General features: G+C 49.2%; 1 long non-coding RNA gene across 1 annotated transcript; it reads right to left on the reverse strand.

The window, feature by feature from the left end:
• Positions 1-12141: 12141 nt before the first annotated feature.
• LOC103658502 lies at positions 12142-13081 on the reverse strand. The gene is made up of 2 exons (XR_567191.2): positions 12960-13081; positions 12142-12405 (listed from the first exon to the last, which is right to left on the reverse strand). It is a non-coding gene; the product is annotated as an uncharacterized LOC103658502 (long non-coding RNA).
• Positions 13082-13105: the final 24 nt, after the last annotated feature.

Raw genomic sequence — 13105 nt, forward strand, 5'->3', positions numbered from 1 at the left:
TATGTTTCATTTCTTTTTTGTTCCTGTATTACTCCTTTATGGCTTTCTTTTGCATTAAGAGAATATTTTCTAATGTGGCATTTTAATTGCTTTAATTATTTTTCACTTTTAAAAATTTTAGTAGTTGCTCTAAGATTTACCACATATATCTTATCTGAATCAGCTTCTGATTTATATCAGCTTAATTCCAGTGATATATAGAAATGATACTCCTGTATAGCTCTATTTGCCCCCTCCACTTCTTGTGGTATTATTGTGTATATTGTTATATCATATCTATTAATGTTATGAACCCAACAATACATTGTTATAATTATTACTTTACTATCTATAGTTATTTCCTTAACCCAACACAGCTTTGCTCCTACCCACTTTCTTTCTGCTGTCATTGACAAATACACTGCACATTTTGCATTTTTTGCACATATTACATTTTTACCTGTTATAGCCCCAATAATACATTGTGTACATTATACAATTTATACAATTGCTTTATAAATCAGTTAGGAATAGAAACGAGAAAATATGCACTTCTACTATCCTTTATAATTACATAGTTGTCTTTACCAGGGCTTTTTTTTGTTTGTTTTATGGATTCAAATTATCATTTGCAGTCACTTGCTTTCAGTCTGAAGAGCTTCCTTTAGTATTTCTTGTAGGGTGGGTATGGAAGCAACAAATTCTCTCATTTTTATTTTATTTATTTATTTATTTATTTATTTATTTATTTAAGAGATTAAGAGTGCACAAGCAGGGGGGAAGGATGGAGAGAAAGCAGCAGACTCCCTGCTGAACAGGGAGCCTGATGCGGGACTTGATCCCAGGATCATGACCTGAGCCAAAGGCAGATACTTAACTGACTAAGCCACCCAGGGGCCCAGATTCTCTCATTTTTTTGTTTATCTGGGAAAATCTATATTTCACCTTCATTTTTGAAAGATAGCTTTGCTAGATATAGGATTCGTGGTTGACAGCTTTTCCTTTGTGTGTTTTGAGGATGTTACCCTGCTGTCTTCTATACTCTGTGGTTTTTGCTGAAAAGTCAGCTGTCAGTCTTTTCCAGGTTCTCTTGTAAGTAAGAACTTGGGGTTTTTCTTGCCACTTTCAAGATCTTCTCCTTGTCTTTGACTTTTAGCATTTTTGCTATGTAATGTCTATTTGTGGTTCTGTCTGTATTAACTTCCTTGGAGTTGGTTGAGTTTCCTGGGTATATGGGCTACCGTTTTTCAATAAACTTGGGAAGATTTCTGCCATTATCTCTTCGAATATTTTTTTCTGTACCTTTCCCTCTTTCATCTCCTTTTGGTAATCATCCCATTATGTGAATGGTGATGTGCTCAGTGGCGTCCCAAATTTCTCTGAGGCTCTCTTAATTTTTGTTCCTTCTTTTTTCCTCTCTATTCTTCAGTCTGTATAATCTCTATCAAACTATATTCAAGTTCACTTATTTTTTCTTCTGCCAGTTCAAATCTAGTGTCGAGACCTTCTAGTGAACTTCTCAATTTAGTTACCATACTTTCCATCTCTATAACTCCCCTTTGGTTCTTTTCGTAATTTCTGTCTCTTTCTTGATATTCTCTATTTGATGAGACGTGTCATCATGCCTTCCTTTACTTCTTCATCGTGGTTTCCTTTAGTTCTGTAAACATGTTTAAAATGACTACTTTCAAGTGTCTTTCTGGTAAATCTGACAGCTGGTCTCTCTCACAGGCAGTTTATGTAGCCTGATTTTTTTCCCGTGTATGGTCATGCTTCCTTGTTTTGTTTTCTTTTGTTTTGATATATATATAACTCATATATCTCAAAGATATGTATCTCAAATATATATGTACACGTACATTTTGGATAATATATTGTAGCAACTGTGGGTATGGGTTTCCCTACTCTGGGGTTTGTTATTGTTATTTTCTTATTTGTTTCATGACAACTGGATAATTTTGGGGGAATTCTCTCCATCCCACAGTGTTCAGCCTCTGTTTTTTTTTTCTTCAGGGAGGCATAGCTTTTGAATGCTCAAATCACCCTGGGATGCCAGTGGTTTTGGCAGGTTTCTCATTCTTTCTTTCCCTGACCACACCCAGCTGTTAAGCTCCACTAATTTCCAACTGATTTTTCTATTGTTTTCAACAATACCCTGGGGCATACATTGTTCTACAAAGAATCCAATCAACTCTGGTTCCTTTGAAGGAATAGTGTATGGTCCATAATTGATTATTTGTTCTGACCCTAGAAGGGATTCTCCTACCTGTATGATTCCCTTGTTCTCACCTGCAAGCCAGCCAGCCTACAGTTCAGTTTGTGTCTTGAATCTCTTCTTAGTTGTCTTCCCCCAGAACCTCCACTATTCTTGAGAGCACCTTTAGGCTTGAACGTCTTCACTCTCTGGTGTAGATGAGGTCAGTTCCCTCGAGAAGAGAGTAGGAGCTGTTCTGTGGCCAGTTTCCATCCCCCAGGCGAACCTCTGAGCCAGGGTTCTGGAACCAGGGATGCGGACAATGGCAAGATTCTCTCTGAATAATACCCCTGCTTGAGGTGGGGAGATGGGGGAGGGAGCAGCCTGAGGTCCTCTCAGCTTGTCTTTCCTGGTGTGGAGCCAGGGCAGGGGTAAGAGGGCCCCAGTATTCTCAGCACACTGCACTCAAGGTACTGCCTCTGTTCCATGAATGGAGGCTGGGCAGAAGGGAGCTCCCACCTCTCAGACATGGTCACCCTCTTAGCCTCAGCAATAAGTAGCTGGAACAGCTTGAGAAATGCTGACATTCTGATCCTCCCAGAAAGAAAGTCCTCCTACTGGGAGCTAGGGGGAGAGGGTCCCTGTGTTGTTGTCTGGAGGAAAGGGGTCTTGTGTTGGTCTGGGGGGAGAGGGGCTCTGTGTTGTTGGTCTGGGAGAAGGGGGGCCCTGTGTTGTTGGTCTAGGGGTGGATGAGGAGTCCTGTATTGTTGATCTGTGGTGAGGGGCCCTGTGTTCTTGGTCTTGAGGGGAGGGGGGCCCTATGTTGTTGGTTTGTGTGGGGAGGTGCAGAGGCCACTTTATTTTTTTTTTTTTAAGATTTTATTTATTTATTTATTCGACAGAGAGACAGCCAGCGAGAGAGGGAACACAGCAGGGGGAGTGGGAGAGGAAGAAGCAGGCTCATAGCGGAGGAGCCCGATGTGGGACTCGATCCCATAATGCCGGGATCACGCCCTGAGCCGAAGGCAGACGCTTTAACGACTGCACTACCCAGGCGCCCCTGCAGAGGCCACTTTAGGCAAGAGTTTTGAGCACTGGAAACTTGAGCTAGAAGGGCCCACAGTGACCAGCAGGAATCGTTATTGCCATTTGCCACGACCCTCTCCTTGCTGGAATGTTCTAGTAGAGTCAGTGGCCCCGCATAAGGTCTGGTCCTTTCTCAGGTCAGTGGGACACTCTGACTGAAATCACGACCAGGAGTCGGAGCTCCAGCCCCTTTGGTGGGACTTGGCACCTGGTCTTTCTTTCCCACTATGGAACAAACCCCCTCTATTCCTTCAGACTCACCCTTGGGCTGTATTCTTAAAAACTGGAACAAATTTGACCCCCAAGCCCCGAGGGAAAAATGTCTCATCTTTTTATGTAATGTCTCCTGGCCTCAGTACAAATTCCCAGATTGAGAGGTATGGCCCCTCCATGGAACTCTTTCTTACACCATTTTCCACTTGACCTCTTTTGCCGGAGCTCCTCCAAATGGCCAGAGGTCTCAGAGGTACAAGCCTTCACGGCACTGTCCCAAAACTCTGGCCTCTGCGAAAACTAGAATGTGTCTTGCTCGGTTTCATGGCCCATCTGATCCCTGGACATCCTAGATGACCCCTCTTTTATTCCATCCAGTTTTCTTTCCCCTCCCCCTGAAGACCCAGGGGCTCCCCTCGATCCTACTAATGCCCTAGGGGCCCCCTGCCATTGCCACCACTGTGCCACCACTCTACAAAGGCTCCTCTCCCCCATCCCATACCTGGTCTGGCACTAACTACGAGCCTAAGGTCCTGACTTTTGTTTCTCCGCAAAATGTCATGCCCTTGGCGAGGCAGTGAATGGGGATACAGGGACTATTAAGGTCCACGTTTCCTTTCTGATGTCTGATCGGTCTCAGAAACAAAACTTGGTTCCTTTGGCCAAGATGACGATCATTGTATCACCCCAAAATCTACAACCCATCTCAGCCCCTTCGAGGTTCTTTGTGGGAAACCCTCTCTCTAGACAGATCTCTTATGAGACCGTGAAAACCACTCTCTCACACAGTGCATTATATTCCTCAGGCAAACTGCGTCATTAATGACCACCAAACCCAATTACAGTCCCAAACCTGACCCTCTTTCTCAGGGAACATACATCCAGAACTTATACCCGGGGATTGGGTGTACCTTAAGGCTCTTTCACAGAACAAAATGCCGCTTGAACCTGTCCAGACTGGGCCCTATCAAGTTCTCTTGACCACCGCAACAGTAGTAAAACTTCATGGCTTCTCCCTGTGGAGCCATCTTTCCATAATCAAGATGGCGCTGGCCCCAGATGAGGAAACTTCTGCCAAGTACGGCTGCGAGCCCGTTGGAGACCTTTGTTCAAAGGACACTCAGGTGCTCTACACCCAGAGGCCCAGAGACCCATGAATCTGGCCCATCACCAATCCCCATCCTCTCACATTCAATCATTCTTTTTTTTTTTTTTAAGATTTTATTTATTTATTTGACAGAGAGACAGCCAGGGAGAGAGGGAACACAAGCAGGGGGAGTGGAAGAGGAAGAAGCAGGCTCCCAGTGGAAGAGCCTGATGTGGGGCTCGATCCCATAACGCCGGGATCACGCCCTGAGACGAAGGCAGATGCTTAACGACTGAGCCACCCAGGTGCCCCTCATATTCAATCATTCTATGATTTTATCTTAGAAAAACACCCTGAATACTTTCCTCCCAAAACTCTCACGATTTCTCCTTCTCAAATCCAAGACTTCATTCTTGACCTTTCCCTTCAGGGTGACCTCTCCAAATTTATTTGGTCAGAAATCATAACTTACCTGGAGCTGCCCACCCTTGATGTCCTGCTTTCACAATCAACACCCCTGTTTGGGTTAATCTTTGTCTTTGTTGGGGCGCCTGGGTGGTTCAGTCGGTGAAGCGTCTGCCTTCGGCTCAGGTCATGACCCTAGGGTCCTGGGATTGAGCCCCACATCGGGCTCCCTGCTCAGCGGGGAGTCTGCTTCCCTCTCCCTCTGAGTCTTCCCTGGCTTGTGCTATGTCTCACTCACTCTCTCTCAAATAATTAAATAAAATCTTTTTTTTTTTAAAGATTTTCTTTATTTATTCGACAGAGAGAGACAGCCAGCGAGAGAGGGAACACAACAGGGGGAGTGGGAGAGGAAGAAGCAGGCTCATAGCGGAGGAGCCTGATGTGGGACTCGATCCCGGAACGCCAGGATCACGCCCTGAGCCGAAGGCAGACGCTTTAACGACTGCGCTACCCAGGCGCCCCCAAATAATTAAATAAAATCTTAAAAAAAAATCTTTGGGGACGCCTGGGAGGCTCCTTTGGTTAAGCATCTGCCTTCGGCTCAAGTCATGATCCCAGGGGCCTGGAATCAAGTCCTGCATCGGGCTCCTTGCTCAGTGGGGAGTCTGCTTCTCCCTCTGCCTGCTTGTGCTCTCTCTCTCTCTCTGACAAATAGATAAATAAAATCTTTAAAAATAAATTATTAGGGGCGCCTGGGTGGCACAGCGGTTAAAGTGTCTGCCTTCGGCTCAGGGCGTGATCCCGGCGTTCCGGGATCGAGCCCGACATTAGGCTCCTCCGCTATGAGCCTGCTTCTTCCTCTCCCACTCCCCCTGCTTGTGTTCCCTCTCTCGCTGGCTGTCTCTCTCTCTCTGTCGAATAAATAAATAAAAATCTTTAAAAAAAAATAAATAAAATAAAAATAAATTAATTAATTAAAATCTTTGTCTTTGTCATCATAATGTTCTTTTGGTGTGTATTTAATCCTAAAGGTGGGTGTCCATGCTCACGTAATTGGCTCTAAACCGAAACAGCAAAAAAGACCTTCCCACTGTTAAATATGGCCCCTGTTCTGCTCTTATATCGTTGCCTGTTGCTTTCCACTCCTTATACCCTGGCTCTCGAGGAGGCCCAACGCCTCCTCCAAATGGCCAGTTCAGCCTATTCCTCCAATTGTTGGTTATGCGTAGATGCTTCCAATGGGGGACTTGGATCCCCTCACCCGGCCACCCCTAAAGAATGGACAGCAATAAAGGCCTGCTTAGCCCACACTGTAACCAGATTCCCCAAAGCTCATCTGACCAGGCAGGCTCAGATTATCTACAGAAGTCTCAAACCGATTTCAAGCCTCATGTGGCACCAACCCCATCCCTCTTGGGAGCCCTCTCTTCAGCCATTCAGCTACCCTTCTAGGCACCCATCTGCACGGTGACCATAAGACCCCAGGGAATACCAGTGGGAACGTGACCACCCAGAAAATGCCACCTCACCCTCGCTGTCACAGACTCTCAACACACTACCTCGACTCCAGGGTCGAAGGGACAATTTTGATTCTCTAGGGCCCCCCGTCTCATCGTTCCCCCTCAATCCCTTTGGATGCAGGAAACATCACAGTTCTGCTAAACCACCCAACTCCTTCACTTTGGTACAACCCACAAAATGGGGACCCTGCCCGTCCTTTCCCCGATCTACCTCAAATTCAGAAAACTCATAGATGTCCCTGGACATATGCTTTTCCGGAAAATCATTCAGGAGCCACGCAAGCCTCAGTCCCTTGTTTCGCTCCCCCAGCGGCAGCCACCGCAGCCGCTCACTATCAAACAGCTGGGGCACTAGGGTAGTACTGATCTTTCTTTGGCCCCGACCTGGTGGCTTTTTTCCTTCGCTTCCCAGCAGGTGGGCCTGCTTATCCGCCCGTTCAGGATACTTCTTCCACTGTGGAAATGCTGTCCCACATCTGTCTCCCTGCTGATTGGACTGGAACTCACACTAATGTAATGCTGTCCCCAGATTTTTTTTTTTAAGAGAGCATGAGTGGGGGTGAGGGTGGCAGAGGGAGAGGAGAGAGAGAATCCTAAGCAGGTTCCACACCCAGTGCAGAGCCTGATGCAGGGGCTTAATCTCACGACCCTGAGATCATGACCTGAGCTGAAATCAGGAGTCAGAACGCTTAACTGACTGAGCCTCCCGGGTGCCCCTCCCTGATATTCTCATATAGCCCCAAGGGACATTCCTCCAGCCCTTCCCTTAATCAGACATGCCTCACCCCAAATGAAGCGTGCTATTCACATAATCCCCTTTCTCAGTGGCCTAGAAACAACTGCAGGAATCATACTGGGGTGGGAGGTATTATAAACTCATCGATGGTCAATCGTCATCTGTCCTTAGAGGTTGCAAAAGGCCTAGAACAATAGCTAAATCCATCCTAACTTACAAACCCAGTTGGGGTCTTTAGTCGCACCATACCCCAACCGACACGGCTTAATCTCCCAGCTGCAGCCCCGGGGGTATTCTGCGCCATGCTAAAGTGTTTCAGGATTTTTGTCCACCAGTGTCCATGGTTCTTGGTCAAGCCACTTCGAAGAATGAAGAGTAGACCAGACAGAGTGGTGGGCAGCAAAGCCAGGTTCACGGAGTGATAGCAGAGTGATAGTACAAAGCTCCCAAGGAGGGAGCGGACTGGCAGGGGTTGCCACTGGAGTTTCTAAGTCTAGGAGTTCTTACGGGCTTGTTGGCGGGCTGTTTTAATCTGATTAACCCTCCCTGCGCCTGTCATCCAATCAGGGTTTTGTCACCTACCTATCGTATGGGAAAGGGTGTGGAGGGCTCCTTCCAGGGTGGTGTAAAATCCTTTTAAGGGTGGTTTCTTCTTAGGAGGGGAGCCCTTGTCCCTGCCTGCCTTCCGATTGTCCTTCATCAAAAGGAACAACGTTGTTGTGGGTCAATCCATCAGGGCGAATACAAGAAAATGTCCATAATTTGATTCAACAGGCCTCCCTCTGGGACCGTGCAACACAACGATGGTTTTCCTGGAAAGAGTCCCGGTCCTGGCTCTCCTGGCTTCTCCCCTTCTTAGGAACCCTGGCCTCCATACTCTAATTACTGGCCCCCCTCTCTTTAATCTCTTGGTTCAATTTGTCTCTTCTGGAATCCAGCAATTCCCTATGCAGGTGATGTTTGACAAGGGTTCCAGCCCAGCCCATCAGAGTGTCCCCTCCCCCTAAATCTCATGGACCTGGCCACCAAGGAATGTCACTCAAATCGCCTATGAGTACATTAATCTGGTGTTATGCTCTGGTCTACATTTGTGCAGAACCCCCGATGGGCCGACAAGTTTATGTAGGGATAGCGTCCCCCCCGCCCCAATTCAGCAGGAAGCAGCTACTGAAGACCTCCGCCCAAATGCCAAAGAGCTGTCATTGTCGATCTGTCTGGGGGGAAATGTAGAGACCGCATTGAGGCCACAGGCTTGAGCACTGGGAACCTGAGTGAGATAGAAGGGCCCACAGTGATCACGGGGCCGGATGCAAACAGGCCCATTAGGGGACACACCTCAAAGTATCCATAAGCCCTGGCTGACCAATGGGCTACTTACACTTAGACACAGGTACCAAAAAAGGAAAATACCACATGTTTCCATACCTCAGTTCCCCTTAACTCCAGCCCCACCCCCACCCCCACCCCCGGGACAGTTTCTCCTCTGCTGTCCTGCCCGCTGCTCCTTTTCAGCGTAGTGGATAAACTTCTATCTCCTTTGTTCTGCCTTGGGTGAGTTCTTTGACCTCCCAGGCCACTGGCCTGCACCCTATCAGGTCACCCCACAGAGGAGTCCTGTGTTGTTGGTCTGGGGGGAGAGGGACCCTGTGTTGTTGGTCTGGGGGAAAGGAGAAGAGTCCTGTTGTTGGTCTGGGGAGCAAGGGCCCCGTGTTGCTGGCCGCAGTGGTGTGGAGTGCTGTCTTCACCTCATTGAACCGGAAGGAGGGTAAAGGGAGGGAGTGGTGTTGGTTCAAATACCACAGACTCTCACCTTTTTTTACCAAATTTTCATAAGTATTCTGAAATGGTTTATTTTTTCATTTTCTGTTCACCCTTCGGACCATTTTCCGAAGCTTTAACTAGTTTTGAGGCTTCATTCACTAGTTTTCCCCGGTTTCAGGGGAAGCAGGCCTGCGGCGTCCCTTGTGCAGGGCCTGCCGGCTGTCTCTCTCTGAAGACAGAGATTTGCGTTGTTCTGTTTTGTTTTCCCCATCTCTCGGTTACACGCACAAAGCCTTACGTAGAGCCGGGCACGGAACAGACAGAGGCTCAAGAAAGAGTTCTTTTTTTTTTTTTTTAAGATTTTATTTATTCATTCGACAGAGATAGAGACAGCCAGCGAGAGAGGGAACAGAAGCAGGGGGAGTGGGAGAGGAAGAAGCAGGCTCCTAGCGGAGGAGCCTGATGTGGGGCTTGATCCCATAACGCCGGGATCACGCCCTGAGCCGAAGGCAGACGCTTAACCGCTGTGCCACCCAGGCGCCCCAAGAAAGAGTTCTTGAGTGAAGGGGCCTCAGAAAACAATTTGATCCTTCCTCTACCCTCCCTTGTTAAACTTTCCCTGACAAACGTTTCCCTCCCTGCCCAGAATGAAACGTCGCCGAGGTCCCTCGATGTCTCTCGGTTAATCTCTAATGATAAAAAGCCCCCCCTCCTGCCTTCTTATAGCCTCAGGGGTATAGAGTCCGGTCTCATAATGACAGAACTCCAACTTTGGAAATTCAGGTTCCTTGACCCCCGACCCCAGGCTCTGGATCTGGAGTGGGAGGTCCTAATCAATTTCTCTGTCCCCCCTTCCCGGTCTCAAGCTGCCATTCCCGACTGTCGTCCCCGTGGGATCAGCCCAGAGGGAGAGGGGGTGTATTTGTCTCCTGTGGTTTCTGTAACAAGTCACCACAAGCTTTAGTGGCTTTAACAACGCAAGATGATTCTCTGCAGTCGTGGAGGCCAGAAGTCCCAAGTCAGCCTCACGGGGCGAACGTCAAGGCGTGGGCAGGCTGACTCCTTCTGGAGCCTACCGGGAGAATCAGCTTCCAGAGCTGCGCCCCTCGCATCCCTCGGCTCGTGGCGCCTTCCTCCGTCTTCAAAGCCGGGAGCCCAGCATCGTGCTTTGGTCACATTCCTGAGGATTCTGTCAGATCTCACTTGGTCTCCCTCTCAGGGGACACTTGAGGTCACACTGAGAGTGCCCCCAGACAATCCAGGATCCTCTCCGCATCTCAGGATCCTTACCTTGGCCACAGCGGCCAAGTCCCTTTGTCAGATGGGGGAACATTCCCAGGGTCCAGGGAGGAGGCCCTGGGTGTCTTGGGGCTGTGAACCAGCCTGCCGCGGGGAATTAGGGCCTAAGGACTGAGTCTTATGTGGCTGGTTCTGCCGTGGTCTGGCGTGGTTAGTGACCAATGCTGACCTTTTTCCTTCCTGTGGGCAACTTTCGAGAGACCTCCCCAGGGACCCCAGCTGCAATTCCCATGCGGGGCTTGATGCTCTCCCAGCTGCCAGATCTGATGCCCCTCATTCTAGGCCCTACCACGTACCCTCCGCTGGGGTGCCTGAAGCCCCCAAGGGTCCTGTGTGGTCTCTGGGAAGTGGGTGCATTTGTACTCCTACAGTTCGCCTCTCACCCCCAGCAGGGCTCTCTCGACTCACTGTGTGCACAGCCCAGGCTCCAGGTTGAGGTCATGCGTGGTGCCGGGGTCACGGCCCCGCCTGGCTCAGGTCCGCCCAGGCTTGCAGCCCAGCCTGGCCGGGGGGAGCTACTCACCTTTTTGTGTGTGACTTGGCACAGAATAAGGACTTTGAAAAACATCAGCTAAACCAGCCAGCCGGCTCCCAAGGCCCAGGGGACACATGGTCGGCTTCCTAAGGAGAACCCTCCCCACACCTGCCTCTAGGCACCTCAGACTTGGGGTGGGGGTGGATCCCCCCCCCTCCTGTTTGCACCATTCTGAGGCTTTAAAACCTCAGCTGAAACTGAGCCGGAAAGAAGAGCTTTATAACATCCTGTCACGCTGGGGTCTGGGGCAGGCGGAAGATGGGAGGGGCCTGGAGGAGAGACCAGGAAGGGGCTGTCGGGGTGCTGGCCAAGGCCTAGGGGCTCCGGGGTGGGCAACGGGGTGTCTGGGGCCCCAAGAAGGGCCACGGCTTCTGCCGTGTTCCCCTTCTTGCCCCATGACTTTTGCTTTTTGTGTTTTCTTTAAATTTTTTTTAAAGATTTTATTTATTTATTTGACAGAGATAGAGACAGCCAGCGAGAGAGGGAACACAAGCAGGGGGAGTGGGAGAGGAAGAAGCAGGCTCATAGCGGAGGAGCCTGACGTGGGGCTCGATCTCATCACGCCGGGATCACGCCCTGAGCTGAAGGCAGACGCTTAACCGCTGTGCCACCCAGGCGCCTCTGTGTTTTCTTTAAATTAAACCTTTCATTTTGAGATAAGTGCAGATTCACATAAAGCTTATCAACGTTTTACATGGAAAAATCTGGAGCCTTCAGAACAGCTGTAGGAAGGGCTCGAGGACAGGCATACACCCCTCACCTGCATTCACCCATTCATACCTGCCTGAGTTCACGGTTTTTCATCTATTATCCAGAACGATACAGACACGCAGAGAAATAAGCGTAGAAATATGGACATACTCTGTCTGCCAGGAAATATATTTCTCAAGCCTCATATAGAATGAGTCTCCCTTTTATATCTACCTATATAATGAGTTTATATATGAGTATATTTACACATAATGAGTGTGTGTGTGTGTGTGTGTGTGTGTGTATTTTCCCACCTTGTTGTGCCCGTGTAGCGGGTCTGGAAGCACTAACACCTCCAGCGTAATAAACACAACTATCACCAGCTCAGTCCTGGGTAAACACCATCCTCCACTTCTCCGAGGTGGCTGATTCCAAGGTGACGCAGGAGAACGCTTGGACGAGCCTGGAACATACTGGCAGAAGGGAAGTGCTCAGAGAAGGACGGGTACTTGGCAGAAGGACAAGGAGGCGGCCTGAAAGGGGTCCCACTGGCCGAATCCGGGGCAGTTTGAGCATCCCACATCAATCATCGTAGTAACGGATTCTAATCCAATAACGAAAACAGGAAAGCAGAATGGAAGCATATTGATATAAACAGAGGAGGAAAAGCTCTTTTACAGAAAAAAAAAAAAACAGCGTGCTTTCACACTGAGCCATCCAATTCCCACCCAACGCCACGGGGCTCTTCCTCGCATTGCCCTTGGTTTGGGTCTCCTTTCTTTCCTGGAGAGAACGAGGGTTCAAAGCAACACCACTGCATTTATCCATTGATGCTCTCTCCCATGATACTCAAGCCGTCGTTGCAGAATTGCTACCCTGACACCACGGCCAGGAACAAACCTACAAAGGAGAAGAGGTCAAGATTTATTTGCAGTTCTTTTTGACCTTAAGATCTCAATAGCACGGAGGATGCCCAGTGTTTAAACCAGAAGATGCAACTTCTGAATTGGGCTTTGAGGGATGCATAGGAGTTTTCCGGGAGAGACAAGGGAAGGGACCCGCCTGTGCAAAAGGCAGGGAATTAAAGAGTGATGTGTCCCCCCTACTGTGGCTGGAGCCCAGTGTTTGTTCATGGGGCAAGAGGATAACAAAGGATGGGTCTGGAGACGAGTGGTGGTGGGAGGGGGTAGTGGCTTGGAAGAGCCTTGAATGTGAGGCAAGGGGCTGGTGGGGGTGGGCAGAGGCAGGCCCTGGGGAGTCCTGAGAGGCACTGGAGTTCAGAAAACGTGGAGCGCAGATTGGCAAGTCGGTGGGGGTGGTTGGGACCATGAGACACATTGCCTGAGCTCCCAGGAAGGCTCTTGTCCTCTGGAAGCCTCCGTATCCCATCGGTGACATGGGTAGAAGAGGGGACCTCCTCCCAGGGCAGCCCGGGGACTCCCCAAGAGCCATACCTGGCCTTTGGGGTCTGAGGCAGAGGCCGGGCCGCTCACAGGCTCGCCGTGTCTGTGACATGTCTGCTTCCTGTTTCTCCTCCCTCGGGGGCAGCTTCAAAAGCACAACGCGCTCTCAAAACAAAGGAAGACGGTCCTCGACTGCA

The sequence above is a fragment of the Ursus maritimus genome, unplaced genomic scaffold (genome assembly GCF_017311325.1).
Source record: "Ursus maritimus isolate PB19 unplaced genomic scaffold, ASM1731132v1 scaffold_14, whole genome shotgun sequence".
NCBI classification, from domain to species: domain Eukaryota; kingdom Metazoa; phylum Chordata; class Mammalia; order Carnivora; family Ursidae; genus Ursus; species Ursus maritimus.